This window comes from Mustela putorius, unplaced genomic scaffold (genome assembly GCF_011764305.1).
Source record: "Mustela putorius furo isolate JIRA1106 unplaced genomic scaffold, ASM1176430v1.1 tig00001033_pilon_pilon_pilon, whole genome shotgun sequence".
Classification (NCBI taxonomy): Eukaryota; Metazoa; Chordata; class Mammalia; order Carnivora; family Mustelidae; genus Mustela; species Mustela putorius.
This window is the reverse complement of record NW_025421540.1, coordinates 668883-687058: the sequence shown is the minus strand read 5'-3', so window position 1 is coordinate 687058 and position 18176 is coordinate 668883. Positions and strand designations below refer to the sequence as shown.

At 49.0% G+C, this 18176-nt stretch overlaps 1 non-coding gene and 1 pseudogene across 1 annotated transcript; both read right to left on the bottom strand.

Annotated features, from left to right (window-relative positions):
- Positions 1-14071: 14071 nt before the first annotated feature.
- On the bottom strand, positions 14072-14190 carry LOC123393868 (annotated as a pseudogene).
- A 2005-nt stretch (positions 14191-16195) lies between these two features.
- Positions 16196-16314, bottom strand: LOC123393867. Its single transcript, XR_006608675.1, has one exon. It is a non-coding gene; the product is annotated as a 5S ribosomal RNA (ribosomal RNA).
- Between the last annotated feature and the right edge of the window lie 1862 nt (positions 16315-18176).

The following is an 18176-nucleotide window of genomic DNA, read 5'->3' as shown; positions in this document are numbered from 1 at the left end:
CTCCACTCTGAGGAAGGAGTCTCGGCAGAAGGAAGGCCTGTCCTGTGCCACTGGTCCCAAGGGGACAGGCTCTCCTTAGCCACCTTTCCCTAGGAGAGATAGGGGTTTGCCACCAGACACCCACTCTGAACTCACAGAAACAGTCTGTGGGATGCTGCTGCTGCTTGCCTGAGCTAGTCACCACAGCACGTTGTAATTAACCGCATGGAGCAAAATCCTCTTTGCCCGGTCATCCTCTCTGCCTGAGAGAGATACTCTTTGCGCCTGTGGAGCCTTAAGGAAAGGGACACGTCTGTCACTGTGCTCCCCAAGAGCCTGTCTGGGGAAGGTGCAGCACACTCCCCGGGAGAAGAGAAGGAACCGTTGGCCATGCTGTCGGGAAATGGTCGCGAGGCAGGAGAGCCGGCCCTGGCAGGAACAGGGGTCCACTGGCAAGACAAGTGTCACCCGCTCCCTGTGCAGAGAGACGGAAGCCTGGCTGCTAAGGAGGCATGAGGGCAAGGGCGCGTGCTCCCTTCTGAAGAAGGAGTCTGGGCAAAAGGCAGGCCTGTCCTGAGCCTCTGGGCTCAAGGGGACAGCAGCTCCTTGGCCGCCTCCATAGGGCAGACGTGGGCTTGCCACTAGGCGCCTGGTCCTGAACTCGCAGAAACAGCCCCTGTTGGAACGGGCAGTCAGATGGCGTCTTTTCCAGGATATGGCAGCATTTGCGGAGTTAGGGGATGTCCCGGGAAAGAAGTACAGTTACCCATTACTCCACATCCCAGGTTGCAGGTGGTGTGCAGTGATCCTGTCGTGTCTCCTCTCGGCTGGGAAAGGCACTGGCCTAGTCCCCTGTCCACCTGAACTCCAGAGCAAAAGGGCAGGCCTTGCCTACTCAGGGAGTTGGCATTGTCAGCAGAGTGCTCTCCTAGGCCACGCACGCTGCTGAAGGGCCGAGGCTGTGTCTGCTTATTTCGGCCTGGCTGGGTGAACTCAGGGCGCGAACATGGAGCCCGGGAAAGCAAGGCCCCAGAGGCACCAGCTCTCCCGAAGCACTTCTTCCCTGACGCGACAGAGCGAACGCCCAAAACCTTGCTGAGGATACAGCGGCGAAGTGCGGTTTGCGCCAAGCTGAAAACCTCTGCGAAAGCATAGCAGTCGCTGGGAAATCAGAGTCATTCTGTGGGCTGCCGTTGCTGCTTGCCTTAGCCTAGGATTCGCAGCACTGTGGGAGAAACCCGCATAGATCGAAAGCCTCTTTGCCCGGGCATCCCTTCTGGGAAAGCACAGCATTCCTTGGGAAATCAGACTCTGGTCTATGGGATGCTGCTGCTGCTTCCCTGAGCTGGTTTCTACAGCATGGTGTAATAAACCCACATGGAGCAAAATCCTCTTTGCCCGGGCATCCCCTCTGGGAAAGCATAGCATTCTTTGGGAAATCAGGGTTGGGTCTGTGGGATGCTGCTGCTGTGTGCCTGAGCTGGTCTCCACAGCACATTGTGATAAACCTGCATGGAGCGAAATCCCCTTTGCCCGGGCATCCCCTCTGCCTGAGAGAGAAGCGTGGTTGTACTTGTGGTAAGAGCCTTAAGGAAAGGGACACCTCTGTCACTGCGCTCCCCAGGAGCATGTCTGGGGATGGCGCCGCACGCCGCCTTGGGAGAAGAGAAGGAGCCGTTGGCCTTGCTGTCTGGAAATGGTCCAGAAGCTGAGAGCCGGCCTTGGTAGGAACAGGGGTCCGGTGGCAAGACAATTGTCACCCGTTCCCTTTGCAGAGAGTCAGAAGCCTGGCTGCTAAAGAGACATGAGGGGACGACAAGGGCAGGGGCACGTGCTCCACTCTGAGGAAGGAGTCTGGGCAGAAGGCAGGCCTGTCCTGAGCCTCTTGGCTCAAGGTGACAGCAGCTCCTTGGCCACATGTCCATAGGGCAGACGTGGGCTTACCACCAGGCGCCCTGCCCTGAACTCGCAGAAACAGCTCCTGGAGGACCGGGCAGTCAGATGCCATCTTCCTCCAGGATGTGTAAGTGTTGGCGGAGGCACGGGGTGGCCTGGGGAAGGAGGGACAGTTTCCTGACTTGCTTCTCTCTGGAACCCATGGCCTTTTCATCACTCCAGCCTTTCTGAATTCCAGTCTCTCTTTCCTCACAGCAGGGAGACTCTCATCATTTCCTTAGAATCTCCTCCTTCCCCCCCCATCCAGAACTCCTCCAGGTGAAAAGCCAAGTGAATCCTGGGGCTCAGTTTTTGTTTGTTTGTTTGCTTGTTTTCTTTTTCACAGGGTTCACAAATGTGCATTCCTTTTCAACGTTTTAAAGAGTTAGATATATAGATATATAGATATAGACAGATCTATATCTATATATCTATTGATAGATTAGTTTATTTCTTTTCCACTTCCCCATGGGCTACTGGTTGGTTTATTTTCCCCTAACAAGCTTTGCATTGGTTTTCTAGGCGTGCTATTACAAGATACCACAAGCCTAGAGGCTGAAACAACACAAGTGGACAGGATCACAGTTCTAGAGGCTACCCTGTTGGTAAGAAATGCTCCTTTTGTAGGTATTATGGACAGATCTGTTCCAGGCCTCTTTTCCAGCTTGAAGTGTTGCCCTGGCTTTGGACTTCTTCACATGGCCTTCTCCCTCAGTGCATATCTGTGTTTCCGCAGTCTCCCTTCTTAGAAGGGGCCTGAATTAGGGGCCCAGTCTATTCAAATATAACCTCATCCTAGCTAGTTACGTCACCAGAGACCCAATTTCCAAATAAGGTCACGCTCCCAGGTGCTGGGGTTTAGGACTGGGATAGTTTCTATACATAAATACACACACACACACACACACACACGTGTGTATATGTATATATGTATGTGTATATATATATATATATTTACATATATATTTATATATACATATTCTTTTTTATTTATTTTTTACCTAGTAAAACATTTTTGTTCAGAATCTCAGTCTTCCTTTCAATAGAATGTTATTCGCATGCTTTTGGTGCCTCATGAACAATTTGACCATCTCTAACTCCTCAATTTCCAAGAAAGTTATTCTTAACTAAAGTCATCTGCCATTTTGTTAAAAACAGTTGCCATCTTTTTGCAGTTTACAAGGTTTTTGGTTTGAGTATCTGTTTATATGCTGATGAAGGTGACTTCTGTCCTACTCTTTCCTTCTGAATTTGTTTGTTCTTGGGAAAGTAAATTTTCTACTGTTTCTAAAGAAGGGCCTAGAAAAGCGAAATGGTTCTTCTTTGTCAGTCTACATTCCTTGTTCACATTTTGTATGTACTTTATGTGAACAGAGATTTGGGGGCTGACAGCATGTATCAGCATTTAATAGAAAAAAAATGAAATTAAATTTAAATGAATTTAAATTAAATATATTTAATTAATTTGCAACTTGAAAATACAAATTAAAATTTAAAATTAAAAATGTAAATTAAATACATTGGAAAGGGTGGTGAAACATGAGAGACTAAGGACTCTGAAAATCAATCTGAGGGGTCTGAAGGGGCGAGGGGTGGGAGGTTGGGGGAACCAGGTGGTGGGTATTAGAGAGGGCACGGGTGTGGTGTAAAAAGAAGGAATACTGTTTTGCTAAAAATAAAAATTTTAAAAAAAGAAAAAAAATTGAAAAATCATAAATAAAAACATTTTAAAGAAAAAAAAATGTATTTCTAAAAAGGTATCTATGAGGGCTGTGAATTGTGTAAACCTGGCCGATCACAGACTTGTACCCCTGGGGATAAAAATATGCTATATGTTTGTTTAAAAAATTAAATGTAATAAAATAATAAATAAATAAATAGATAAAATAGGGATCTAAAAAGGGATGAAGCAAACAAAATGCAAGACAATGGGCAACAATTGAGGGGTTCAGTCATTTCATGAAATGTCAAAGGTTTCTATACTCCGATGAAAAAATGAAATTGATTAGATTGCATCAATACACACATACACACAGAATGATGTGCTGCTTTGAGGAGGTGCAGAATCACTTCAAAAAGGCAGAAACAAAACTTGGTAGTATTGAACACCTAAAATTGCACAACTCTTCCACCAACCTAGAAGGGAACGTCCTAGCGAGTACAAGAAGGGATGGAGGAAACACTGAAGGTATAACAACTGGAAAAAAATGAGTGAAATTTGTAGAGAAAGATATTCTGAGGGAATGGACAAAGTATTAGAATCAGGAAGAGAATTCCTCCAAGTCATCGGATAGAAGTGAAAAATTCGGGAACATTCATTGGACTCCTGTGACATACGAACAAAGCTTGAAAATCCTATTGATGAGAGCACCAAAAGGAGGACATCTCTCCAAAGACTTTATACGAAGCAAGTCTCCCCCCAGAAAACCATCAAAGATTACTAAGGGGAATGTAGGATCTCAATCTATGGGATGTCCAATAGGTTCATAGGTTACCTATGTTACTAGAACAGGTTCAGAGTTTGAATGAACGGTAGTTCATTCAGAGTTTCAATGAACCCCACCTTGATGGAGAGATTCAATGCAATCCAGTTTCCTATCTAGCAAGTGCCTGTGTCCGTGGGGAAGCCAATTCTCCTATTTCCATGGAAACGAAAAGGGCTCGCATTCCCCGGCAAATCGGAAGGAAGAAGCGAGAGCAAGAGTGAGGGAGAAAGAGAGTGAGAGGCGAATCTGATGGGATAGGATTTCTTCCAAAAGGACTCTTGAAATGACCCAAGAAAAGAGACCAACAGGTAAGGGCAGTCTTTGAACAAGTGGTGCTTAACGACGTGAATATCCACATGGAAAATAAGAGGTTTGAACGCTATTCCAGACTGATGGAGCCTGCATGTGAAAGAGGACATCAGAAGTTTTTGGGAGATACAATAGGAAACCATTTTTAGGATCTGGGGGTGGTGGCAGACATGAGTGGAGCAGAACACCAATAATGGGAAGCCCTAGAAAGCTTGGGAAGTTGGACTCTACTCATTCCAAGGTTCCAAACAAAAATTCTTGCCCACTAAATGACAAGACTAAAACTATGAAAGGCTCTAGGGAGATACCGGCTAAGGAACTGTACACAACTCTAGATAGGATAACTAGGAATCAAGAAGGATAGGTAGGTAACGTCAAAACAAATAAAATCCTTGCACAGAAATATCCCAAGGAGAAAACCATCAGCCAAGAAACACATGAAAAGGTTCCTAAAATCCTCAGTGATCCCAAAAGAGCAAAGGAAAACACAACGTGTTAGTGTGAACCCAGAGGAGGCAGACCCCAAAGAGTGTTGCTTCATCCAATGGATTGAATTGTGAAAAACGGATTTAATCATGGAGTGGGGCACCTGGGTGGATGCTTTCTGCTGGGGTCCTGATGCCAGGGTCTTGGGATCAAGCCCTGCCTGGGGCTCTCTGCTCAGCAGGAAGCCTGCTTCTCCCTCTCCCACTTCCACTGCTTGGACTCCCTCTCCAATTGGGCTCCCTCTGTCACTGTCTGTCTTTCTGTCAAATGCATCCATCAATCAAGCAATTACTTCTATTCAAGAAGTAAAAATCAAATGTTGATGCATGGGGTCCTCATGAATGACAAGAATATGGAAGGTTGTTTGATGATTTTTTTTAAGGTTTTCTTTCTTCCTTTGATAGACAGAGAGTAGAAGGAAAGAGAGAGACAGGCAGAGAGAGAGAGAGGAGCAGGCAGGCTCCCTGCTAAGGAAAGAGCCAGATGCAGGGCAGGGTCCCCAGGCTGGTGCCTCGCCAAGTGCAGCGTGAAGCCCTGCAGTAGCTCCAACAGTCCCATGGGGATCTCCTTGCCGGTGTTGTCTGCCCCTCCCACGCCGGGGGCGCCTGGGCTCCGCCCTTTCCTTCTCCCTGGACTGATCTGTGGCCCCGCCCCCCGCCCCCTGCAAGCGCGGTCAGAGAGCACTGGAGGTGCTCCTGGAGGTTTTCACCAAGGCTCCCGGGGCTCAGCTGCTCCCTGTGGCAGTGGCGGCAGCTGAGGGAGCCCGGCCCTCAACCATTGTTCATTTCTGTGAAGTGTTTTCCTAGTGTGTTTTAGGGCAAGAGAACTCTTGAGTGGAGGAGGGGGGAAGGGCATAACCCAAAGAGAGACCTAGCAGACTCTGCCCTGAGCCCAGAGCTTGCTTCAGGGCTCAATCTCAAGAGCCTGAGATCACCACCTGAGCCAGAACCAAGAGTTGGGCACTTGACTAAGGGTGCCGACCAGGTGCTCTGCAGCTGTTGTGGACCAGTTTCTGGAGACGGGCGCCTGCGTGGCTCTGTTAGTTCAGCCACTGCCTTGGGCTCAGGTCATGACCCCAGACTGGCAGGATCTTGTCCTGCCTTGGGCTCCCAGCTCCTTGTGGAGTCGGCTTCTCCCACTGACCTTTTCCTCTCTCGTACTCTCTCTCCACTCATTCTCTCTCAAGGAAAGAAAGACAAGCTTTCCACTAATTACTCTTGAGCCTTCTTTGATGGGCTTGAATGTGGTTGATCTCCATGAGTTTTCTCATTGCATGCAGACACCTTGAGGATAACCATGTCTTTCTAAAAGGATCCTTTGGAGGGGAGTAGTCAAGATGGTGGAGACTACTTTAGCTAGCAGGAGATCAGCTAGATAGCTTATCTAAAGATTGCAAACACCTGCAAATCCATCGGCAGATCGAAGAGAAGAAGAACAGCAATTCTGGAAACAGAAAAACAACCACTTTCTGAAAGATAGGACTGGCGGAAAAGTGAATCCAAAGCGACGGGAAGATAGACCCTGAGGGGAGGGGCCGGCTCCCGGCAAGCAGCAGAGCAACGGAGCACAAAATCAGGACTTTTAAAAGTTTGTTCTGCTGAAGGACATTGCTCCAGAGGCTAAACCGGGGCGAAGCCCATGCAGCGTCAGTGTGGCCTCAGGTGCCGCAGGGTCACAGAAGGATCGGGGGTGTCTGAGTGTCACAGAGCTTGCGGGTATTGGAAAGAGAAAGCCGGCTACAGAGACAGAGGTGACAGTAAGCTCACAGCCCAGTGTTACCTTGAACCGGTCGCAGGCTCAGTGAGCTCCGAGCTCAGCTGGAGGTCAGGCAGATGGGAGTTACTGGGCGCTGTTCTCTGAGGACACACTGAGGAGTGGGGCCCTGGGCTCTTGGCACCTTGGGGCCGGAGACCAGGAGGACGCCATTTGTATTCCCGTCCTCCAGAACTCTATGGAAAGCGCTCAGGGAACAAAAGCTTCTGAAAGCAAACCCGAGCGGATTACTCAGCCTGGCCCCTTGTAAGGGCGGTGCAATTCTGACTGGGGCAAAGACACTTAAGAATCACTATACCAGGCCCCTCCCCCAGAAGATCAACAAGAAATCCAGCCAAGACCAAGATCACCTACCAAGGAGTACAGTTTCAATACCAAGGAGAGCAGCAGAATTCCAGAAGTGGAGAAAGCAAAACACGGAACTCATGGCTTTCTCCCTGTGATTTTTTTAGTCTTGCAGTTAATTTAATTTTTTTCTTTTTCATTTTTTCTCTTCTTCTGCTATATTTTTTTAACTTTTATCCTTTTTTTAACTTTTTTAACTAGTTTATCTAATATATATATATATTTTCTATTTTCTATTTTTCTTTATTCGTTTTCTTTTTTTAAATTCTTTTCTTTCTTTTTTCTTTTTTTTCTTTCTTTCTTTTTGAAACTCTTTTTATCCCCTTTCTCCCCCCACACGATTTGGGATCTCTTCTGATTTGGTTAAAGAATAATTTCCTGGGGTTGTTGCCACGCTTTTAGTATTTTACTTGCTCCTTCATATACTCTTATCTGGACAAAATGACAAGGGGGAAAAATTCACCACAAAAAAAAAAAAAAAAGAACAAGAGGCAGTACTGAAGGCTAGGGACCTAATCAATACAGACATTGGTAATATGTCAGATCTAGAGTTCAGAATGACAATTCTCAAGGTTCTAGCCGGGCTCGAAAAAGGCATGGAAGATATTAGAGAAACCCAATCGGGAGATATAAAAGCCCTTTCTGGAGAAATAAAAGAACAAAAATCTAACAAAGTTGAAATTAAAAAAGCTATTAATAAGGTGCAATCAAAAATGGAGGCTCTCACTGCTAGGATAAATGAGACAGAAGAAAGAATTTGTGATATAGAAGACCAAATGACAGAGAATAAAGAAACTAAGCAAAAGAGGGACAAACAGCTACTGGACCACAAGGGGAGAATTTGAGAGATAAGTAACACCATAAGATGAAACAACATTAGAATAATTGGGATTCCAGAAGAAGAAGAAAGAGAGAGGGGAGCAGAAGGTATACTGGAGAGAATTATTGGGGAGAATTTCCCCAATATGGCAAAGGGAATGAGCATCAAAATTCAGGAGGTTCAGAGAACACCCCTCAAAATCAATAAGAATAGGACCACACCCCGTTACCTAATGGTAAAATTTACAAATCTTAGTGACAAAGAGAAAATCCTGAAAGAAGTCCGGGAAAAGAAGTCTGTAACATACAATGGTAAAATATTAGATTGGCAGCTGACTTATCCACAGAGACCTGGCAGGCCAGAAAGAGCTGGCATGGTATTTTCAGAGCACTAAACGAGAAAAACATGCAGCCAAGAATACTATATCCAGCTAGGCTATCATTGAAAATAGAAGGGGAGAGTAAAAGCTTCCAGGACAAACAAAAACTGAAAGAATTTGCAAACACCAAACCAGCTCTACAGGAAATATTGAAAGGGGTCCTCTAAGCAAAGAGAGAGCCTACAAGTGGTAGATCAGTAAGGAACAGAGACAATATACAGTAACAGTCACCTTACAGGCAATACAATGGCACTAAATTCATATCTCTCAATAGTTACCTTGAATGTTAATGGGCTAAATGCCCCAATCAAAAGACACAGGGTATCAGAATGGATGAAAAAACAAAACCCATCTATATGTTGCCTCCAAGAAACGCATTTTAAGCCCGAAGACACCTCCAGATTTAAAGTGAGGTGGTGGAAAAGAACTTACCATGCTAATGGACATCAGAAGAAAGCAGGAGTGGCAATCCTTATATCAGATCAATTAGATTTTAAGACAAAGACTATAATAAGAGATGAGGAAGGACACTATATCATACTCAAAGGGTATGTTCAACAAGAAGATCTAACAATTTTAAATATCTATGCCCCCAACGTGGGAGCAGCCAACTATATAAACCAATTAATAACAAAATCAAAGAAACACATCAACAATAATGCAATAATAGTAGGGGACTTTAACACTCTGCCCACTGAAACGGATAGAACATCCAAGCAAAAGATCAGCAAGGAAATAAAGGCCTTAAATGACACCCTGGACCAGATAGACATCACAGATATATTCAGAACATTTCATCCCAAAGCAACAGAATACACATTCTTCTCTAGTGCACATGGAACATTCTCCAGAATAGATCACATCCTCGGTCCATTCAAACGGTATCAAAAGATTGGGATCATTCCCTGCATATTTTCAGACCACAATGCTCTAAAGCTAGAACTCAACCACAAGAGGAAGTTTGGAAAGAACCCAAATACATGGAGACTACACAGCATCCTTCTAAAGAATGAATGGGTCAACCGGGAAATAAAAGAATTGGAAAAAAATAATGGAAACAAATGATAATGAAAATACAACGTTTAAAAATCTGTGGGACAAAACAAAGGCAGTCCTGAGAGGAAAATATATAGCAGTACAAGCCTTTCTCAAGAAACAAGAAAGGTATCAGGTACACAACCTAACCTTACACCTAAAGGAGCTGGAGAAAGAACAAGAAAGAAACCCTAAGCCCAGCAGGAGAAGAGAAATCATAAAGATCAGAGCAGAAATCAATGAAATAGAAACCAAAAAACCAATAGAGCAAATCAACGAAACTAGGAGCTGGCTCTTTGAAAGAATTAATAAAATTGATAAACCCCTGGCCAGACTTATCAAAAAGAAAAGAGAAAGGACCCAAATAAATAAAATCATGAATGAAACAGGAGAGATCACATCTAACACCAAAGAAATACAAACTATTATAAGAACATAATATGAACAACTCTACGCCAACAAATTTGACAATCTGGAAGAAATGGATGCATTCCTAGAAACATATAAACTACCACAACTGAACCAGGAAGAAATAGAAAGCCTGAACAGACCCATAACCAGTAAGGAGATTGAAACAGTCATTAAAAATCTCCAAACAAAAGACAAGGGCCAGGCGGCTTCCCAGGGGAATTCTACCAAACATTTAAAGAAGAACTAATTCCTATTCTCCTGAAACTGTTCCAAAAAATAGAAATGGAAGGAAAACTTCCAAACTCATTTTATGAGGCCAGCATCACCTTGATCCCAAAACCAGACAAGGATCCCATCAAAAAAGGGAGCTATAGACCAATATCCTTGATGAACACAGATGCGAAAATTCTCACAAAATACTAGCCAATAGGATTCAACATTAAAAGGATTATTCACCACGACCAAGTGGGATTTATTCCAGGGCTGTAAGGTTGGTTCAACATCTGCAAATCCGTCAATGTGATACAACACATCAATAAAAGAAAGAACAATAACCATATGATACTCTCAATAGATGCTGAAAAAGCATTTGACAAAGTACAGCATCCCTTCCTGATCAAAATTCTTCAAAGTGTAGGGATAGAGGGCACATACCTCAATATCATCAAAGTCATCTATGAAAAACCCACCGCAAATATCATTCTCAATGGAGAAAAACTGAAAGCTATTCCGCTAAGGTCAGGAACATGGCAGGGATGTCCATTATCACCACTGCTATTCAACATAGTACTAGAAGTCCTAGCCTCAGCAATTAGACTACAAAAGGAAATTAAAGGCATCCAATTCAGCAAAGAAGAAGTCAAATCATCACTCTTCGCAGATGATAAGATACTATATGTGGAAAACCCAAAAGACTCCACTCCAAAATGGCTGAAACTTGTACAGGAATTCAGTAAACTGTCAGGATATAAAATCAATGCACAGAAATCAGTTGCACTTCTCTACACCAACAACAAGAGAAATTAAGGAGTCATTCCCATTTACAATTGCACCCCAAACCATAAGATACCTAGGAATAAACCTAACCAAAGAGGTACAGAATCTATACTCAGAAAACTATAAAGTACTCATGAAAGAAATTGAGGAAGACACAAATAAATGGAAAAATGTTCCATGCTCCTGGATTGGAAGAATAAATATTGTGAAAATGTCTATGCTACCTAAAGCAATCTACACATTTAATGCAATTCCTATCAAAGTACCATCCATCTTTTTCAAAGAAATGGAACAAATAATCCTAAAATTTATATGGAACCAGAAAAGACCTCGAATAGCCAAAGGGATATTGAAAAAGAAAGCCAAAGTTGGTGGCATCACAATTTCGGACTTCAAGCTCTATTACAAAGCTGTCATCATCAAGACAGCATGGTACTGGCACAAAAACAGACACATAGATCAATGGAACAGAATAGAGAGCCCAGAAATAGACCCTCAACTCTACAGTCAACTAATCTTCGACAAAGCAGGAAAGAATGTCCACTGGAAAAAAGACAGCCTCTTCAATAAATGGTGCTGAGAAAATTGGAAAGCCACATGCAGAAAAATGAAATTGGACCATTTCCTTACACCACACATGAAAATAGACTCAAAATGGATGAAAGACCTCAATGTGTGAGGTCAAAATTCTTGAGGAGAACACAGGTAGCAACCTCTTTGACCTCAGCCGCAGCAACATCTTCCTAGGAACATCGCCAAAGGCAAGGGAAGCAAGAGCAAAAATGAACTATTGGGATTTCATCAATATCAAAATCTTTTGCACAGCAAAGGAAACAGTTAACAAAATCGAAAGACAACTGACAGAATGGGAGAAGATATTTGCAAACGACATATCAGATAAAGGACTAGTATCCAGAATCTATAAAGAACTTAGCAAACTCAACACCCAAAGAACAAATAATCCAATCAATAAATGGGCAGAGGACATGAACAGACATTTCTGCAAAGAAGACATCCAGATGGCCAACAGACACATGAAAAAGTGCTCATCACTCGGCATCAGGGAAATACAAATCAAAACCACAATGCGATATCACCTCACACCAGTCAGAATGGCTAAAATCAACAAGTCAGGAAATGACAGATGCTGGCGAGGATGTGGAGAAAGGGGAACCCTCCTACACTGTTGGTGGGAATGCAATCTGGTGCAACCAATCTGGAAAACAGCATGGAGGTTCCTAAAAATGTTGAAAATAGAACTGCCCTATGACCCAGCAATTGCATTACTGGGTATTTACCCTAAAGTTACAAACGTAGTGATCCAAAGGGGCACGTGCACCTGAATGTTTATAGCAGCAATGTCCACAATACCAAACTATGGAAAGAACCTAGATGTCCATCAACAGATGAATGGATCAAGAAGATGTGGTATATATACACAATGGAATACTATGCAGTCATCAAAAGAAACGAAATCTTGCCATTTGCGACAACATGGATGGAACTAGAGCGTATCATGCTTCGCGAAATAAGTCAAGCGGAGAAAGACAACTATCATATGATCTCCCTGATATGAGGAAGTGGTGATGCAACATGGGGGCTTAATTGGGTAGGAGAAGAATCAATGAAACAAGATGGGATTGGGAGGGAGACAAACCATGAGTGACTCTTAATCTCACAAAACAAACTGAGGGTTGCTGGGGGAAGGGGGGTTGGGAGAAGGGGGGTGGGGTTATGGACATTGGGGAGGGTATGTGCTTTGGTGAGTGCTGTGAAGTGTGTAAACCTGGCGATTCACAGACATGTACCCCTGGGGATAAAAATATATGTTTAGAAAAATAAAAAAATTTAAAAAAAAAGAAAAATAAAGTAATAGGATCCTTTGTTGTTCTGAAATGTCTTCTTTTTCTCTTCATTGATTGGGTGTCTTTCCATTGTCCCTTCTCAAGACCTGGGAAAAGCAGCCTTTGAGGATTCGTTTGGGTACGGTCTAGCCCTTTCCATCCTTTTTCTTTCCACAAAATCTATACTAGCCTCTGCCTCCTTCTATGTAGTGTTTATTTTTCACTGACCTATTGAGGTCTTTTCTTTCAATAGAATTTCAGTCGTCCACTCTGAAGGTCATTGTTGAAATGTTAAAGTTGACGTCTACTACCTCGCTAGGCGTATTTTCTTTTTCCCGTCTATTCCTTCTTCCCTTTCCCTTTTGATCTGCCTTCCTTTCGATGACCTGAGTCCTTTGGAGGCTACTCTCTGAATTCTTTTACTGGCGGTCACACAGGTAGTGAGAGATTAGGAGGTAATTCTGACCCTTATTACAATTGTTCTCCTCCTTGTTTAGGGAATCTATAGAGTCAGCTTTCTTGGAGGGATCATTTCATCCCGCTTCGAACGCATGCTCCTTACTGCGTCTCTACTGAATATTCTGACTTAGCCAGAAGAACTCTTCCATCAATTGACCCCTAGCCTTGTAGGAGTTTTGGCAACCATCTTGTTCCATGCTTTGACTCGTTGTTAGAACCTGGAGCATTTTCTTAGACAAACACTGCTTCCTATGGAGCAAGGACTCAAGAGGATTCCAGTATGTATTTCCAAGAGCTTGTTTTCTACTTGACTTGCTTCTCTCTGGAACCCATGGCCTTTTCATCACTCCAGCCTTCCTGAATTCCAATCTCTCTTTCCTCACAGCAAGGAGACTCCCATCATTTCCCCCACACCCCTCCCCGCGTCCATGGTCGTGGTCCTCACTCCAGTCCCCCTTTCCCTGCCTCTGGCCCCTGAGGCCCCTCCAACACTGCCCCACCCTGCCAGCAGCCCCCCAAGCCCGGCTGAGGCCCGGGTGGGCCTCGAGCTGTGGAGGCGGAAAGGCAGGGTTGTGGCCGGCCATCCCTGAAGCAGGCCGCCCTTTTGGAGCCAGGGGCCCTCGACTGGGTGGCCAGGGGTCAGGGGGTCAGGGGCGTGAGGGGACTGAGCTCAGGGGCTGAGGCATTCAGGGACTGTTGGGAGGCCGTCGCGTTGGCCAGGGCGCCGAGCAGGGTGGCCAAGGGAGAGGGAGGGAGGCCGAAGGGGAAGAGAAAAGAGGAAGGCCAAAGACAAGCGTTTGAGGGTGAAAAAAAAAGCCTACAGCACCCCGTATTTCCAGGTGGCCTCCCATGCAAGTACTAACCAGGCCCGACCCTGCTTAGCTTCCGAGATCACACGAGATCGGGCGTGTTCAGGGTGGTATGGCAATAAACACCTATGGCGGCATCTGGCCACCCCAAGAGCCTGCTGCGCGCTTCCCGGGCCCCCGGCGCGCGCCGCGGCTCCCCCCTCTGCCTGCCCTGGGCCTGTCGCCTGCCTCCCAGCCCACCCGCCCACGGGCCAGACGCCTGTGGCACCAGGGCCTTGCCAAAGTCCGTCTGGGCACTCTCCCATCCCGGGACTCCCCAGCCCCACCACAACGGGCCTCCCCATGTGGCAACCAGGTGCATCTACGGGGCGCACCCGGGGTGTGTTCAGCACCCCCCAGCGCCCACCCAGCACCCTAGGCCTGGCCCAGCCAGCCACCTGGTCTTCTCTCCTCTCCTCTCCTCTGCTCTCTTCTGCTCTCCTCTGCTCTCCTCCAGACAGCTCTGCTCAGCTCTGCTCAGCTCCGTTCGGCTCCGCTTGGCTCAGCTCTCCCAGTCCACCCGAGGCCAGGAGGACACGGGCGACTCCACACACCAGCCCAGAAGTGGCAGCCCCGCCCCGTGGCCCTTCCTCCACCATGCTTCCCCTCACCACCCACCCGCACCAGGCCCTGACCGAGAGACACGACAGGCCGGCTCACCTACACGGACACACGCATACCCAGTGATACACAGGGACAGACACAGACAGAGGGACCTCTGCACAGACGGCAAGAACGCAGAGCCCCAGAGACAGACTCTCCAACCCGCAAACGCCCCTCAGACCCTCCACCCTCCCCCCAGCCCCCAGGACAGACGCGGTGACCCTGACTGGCATGCGGACAGGGACCTGGTCGGATACACGGATGCACGCAACGCTCACACACCCACTCACACGCACAGACACACACACACACACACTCGGACAAGACACCGCACACCCAGGAGGCTACGATGGCCTGGCACCTGTCCCGGGAGGGAGGGCCGGCGTGCTTGGGCCGGGCTTTGGCCTAGGTGGCGGCGCCCAGGAGCTGCCGGAGGAGCCCGGGGAGCCCGAGGACCTGCAGGCGAGGTGTCAGCAGTCCCGTTCCGCTCCCATTTCTGCCCAGCACCCCATCTGGCCTGGGGACCTGCGAGGGTTTCTATCTCTGGTCTAGTCCTCTGGTGTGGGGTGTGGCGGGGGGCCAGGGGGGCGTCTCTCTTCGCCCGGTGTGGGCCGCCGCTGGTCTTGCAGAGCGAGACAGCCTCGCGGTTGCCTTCGCTGTTCCCGGGAGTCGCAGCGTGGATCCGGGTGCCCACAGCGAGGGAAATCCAGGGCGGTCGGCCATCTCGCGACCTGGACACCTGAGCCCGGCTGCAGGGCCACAGGGGCGAAGGGGAGGTGGTCGGTGGGAGGGAAGGGAATGCCCTTCCAGCCTGAGTGGAGCCCAGGCCCGGTAGAGAGAAGGGGCAGGAGGGGCCCAGGTCACGGGGGCGCCGGGAGGGGTGGGGGGGTGGGCTTGGGAGGTGGGGGCAGCCTGAGGGCCTCGCTAGGGGATCCAGGGCCCAGGGCCTCAGGAGCACAGGCCCACGGAGAGGTTGCCCAAGCCCGGGGTCGACGCCCACTCCTGCCTCCTGCCCCCCACACCCCCGGCCCCGGCCCCCCCTCCCCGTCCTCCTCCCACATTCTGGCGGCCCCAACGCCCCTCCCCGCGTCCATGGCCGTGGTCCTCACCCCGGTCCCCTTTTCCCTGCCTCTGGCCCCAAAGCCCCCTCCAACACTGCCCCGCCCTGCCAGCAGCCCCCCAAGGCCGGGGGAGGCACTGGTGGGCCTCATGCCGTGGAGGCGGAAAGGCAGGGTTGTGGCCGACCACCCGTGCAGCGGGCCACCCTTTTGGAGCCAGGGGCCTGCGATGCTGGGGCTGGGGTGGCCAGGGGTCATAGGGTCAGGGGCATGAGGGGACCAGGCTCAGGGGCTGAGGCGTTCAGTGACTGTTGGGAGGCCGCCGCATTGGCCAGGGCGCTGAGCGGTGGTGGCCAAGGGAGAGGGAGGGAGGCCGAAGGGGGAGAGAAAAGAGGAAGGCCAAAGACAAGCATTTGGGGGCGAAAAAAAAGCTTACAGCACCTGGTATTCCCAGGCGGTCTCCCATCCAAGTACTAACCAGGCCCAACCCTGCTTAGCTTCCGAGATCAGAGGAGATCGGGCACGTTCAGGGTGGTATGGCAGTAGACGCCTGCCGCTTCAGCTGGCCGCCCCGCCCCAAGAGCCTGCTGCGTGCTTCCCAGCCCTGGCAAGTGGCTCGGCTCCCCCCTCCGCCTGCCCTGAGCCTGGAGCCTGCCTCCCAGCCCAGGGGCCCAGACGCCTGGGGCACTAGGGCCTCGCCAAAGTCCGTCAGGGCACTCTCCCATCCCGGGACTCCCCAGCCCCGCTGCAGCGTGCCTCCCCAGGTGCAACCGGGTGTGTCGTCGAAGTGCGCGCACGGTGTGCTCTGTGCCCCCCAGCACCCACCCAGCGCCTTAGGCCTGGCCCAGCCGGCCACCTGGCCTTCCCTCCTCTCCTCTGCTCTCCTCTCCTCTGCTCTCCTCTGCTCCCCTCTCCTCTGCTCTCCTCTGTTCTCTTTTCCTCTCCTTGTTCTGCTCTGCTCTGCTTGGCTCTCTCCTCCTCTCTAACCCGTCTGGCTTCCAGCCCACCGAGGAAGGGGCGTTGTCACATCCCAGTCCAGAAGCTGCAGCCCCACCCTTTAACCCCAAGGCAGTCTCCCTGGCTCTGAGCTAGTTTGGGAGAGAGGTGGGCCCTAGTGTCAAAAGACGCTCCTGGAGAGGAGTGCTCTACAGAACTGCTTCTTCAGAGCCCAGGGTGTGTTCCTTTCTGCATCCTGCACCAGGCACTTTGCCTAGCCCTCCAGCCAGCCTGGGAGGCGGTTGCTCGTGGAGGGATGCGTCCTTGACTGGATTCCTCCTCAAGGGTTCACACAGCGCACCTCCCAGATGCTATCACGCAGGCATCGCACCGGCTGTCCCTCTTCATGAGCTACTTGCGTGGAAACGGCTTTGCTAACAGGAAGGCGTCTTAGCGTTTCTTGCATAGGGCTCTTGGCATCGGCTTCTTAACCTAAGCTTGGAAGCCAGGGAGGGGGCTTGGTCTTAAGGCCCAGGGAGACACTGGAGTGAAGATTGGGGACCTTGAAGCAGCCTCTGTCCGCAAGACGCAGGTGTTGCCAAAGTGTGTGGGACAGCTCGGGGAACGTGTTTGGTGCTTCCCGGTGAGCGCGAAACACGTCTGTGGCGAAGGGGCCTTTTGGCTCTGACAGCAGCCACGAGAGATGGTGCAGCCGCACACATGGGCTTGCGCGGGAATACCCGTGTATCGCACAGTGCGTATGGGGCAAGAGGAAATTGGAAAGCACCTCACCTAGGACGCTGAGGTGTGTGCAGAAGGTTCCGTTCAATGAACGCCTGGTTGCCCCAGGATGGGCAGCACGCTGCCATGCACTCCACTCTTAGAAAGAACAGGGCGGGGAAAGCCACCATTCGTCTAGCATCGTTCTGGAAGCCAGAGCCCATGCCCGGTGCCGAAGAGGCCGGGGGCCCAAACCGTTGTGAGGGCTGGTCACCCTGAAAGAGCATCCTCCCAGGCAGAAGACAGCAGTGCTCTCCACAGGGTGTGTGGAGGCTTGAGGAATGTGCCAGGCCCTTCGCTGGGAGCGAGAAACAGGTCTGCTGAGAGGGCAGCCTTCCCCTCCAACAGCACTGTCGAGGAAAGGTGCGTCTGCAAACACATTCTTGCCAGAGAACACAGGTGCCTTTGGAAGCGTGTGTGAGACGACTGGGCACAGTGCAGCCATCTCACCTAGGAGGCTGGTGCTTGCGGCCTGCGTGCACCGCGAGAACCATGTTCCAGGAAGACAGACGTGATTTTCAAACGTACTTGAAGAAGCCTCAGCCAAAAGGCCCTATGGACGAGCGCTCAGAGGCCTTCCTGTCAGGAAAGCTGTTGGCGCCCCTATGGCTCGTCAAGAGGGAACCCCTCGCAAGTGTGGTGGGACAGCATTGGCAAGGTGCCGCACCCAGACCTGGTTAATTATATAATAAGG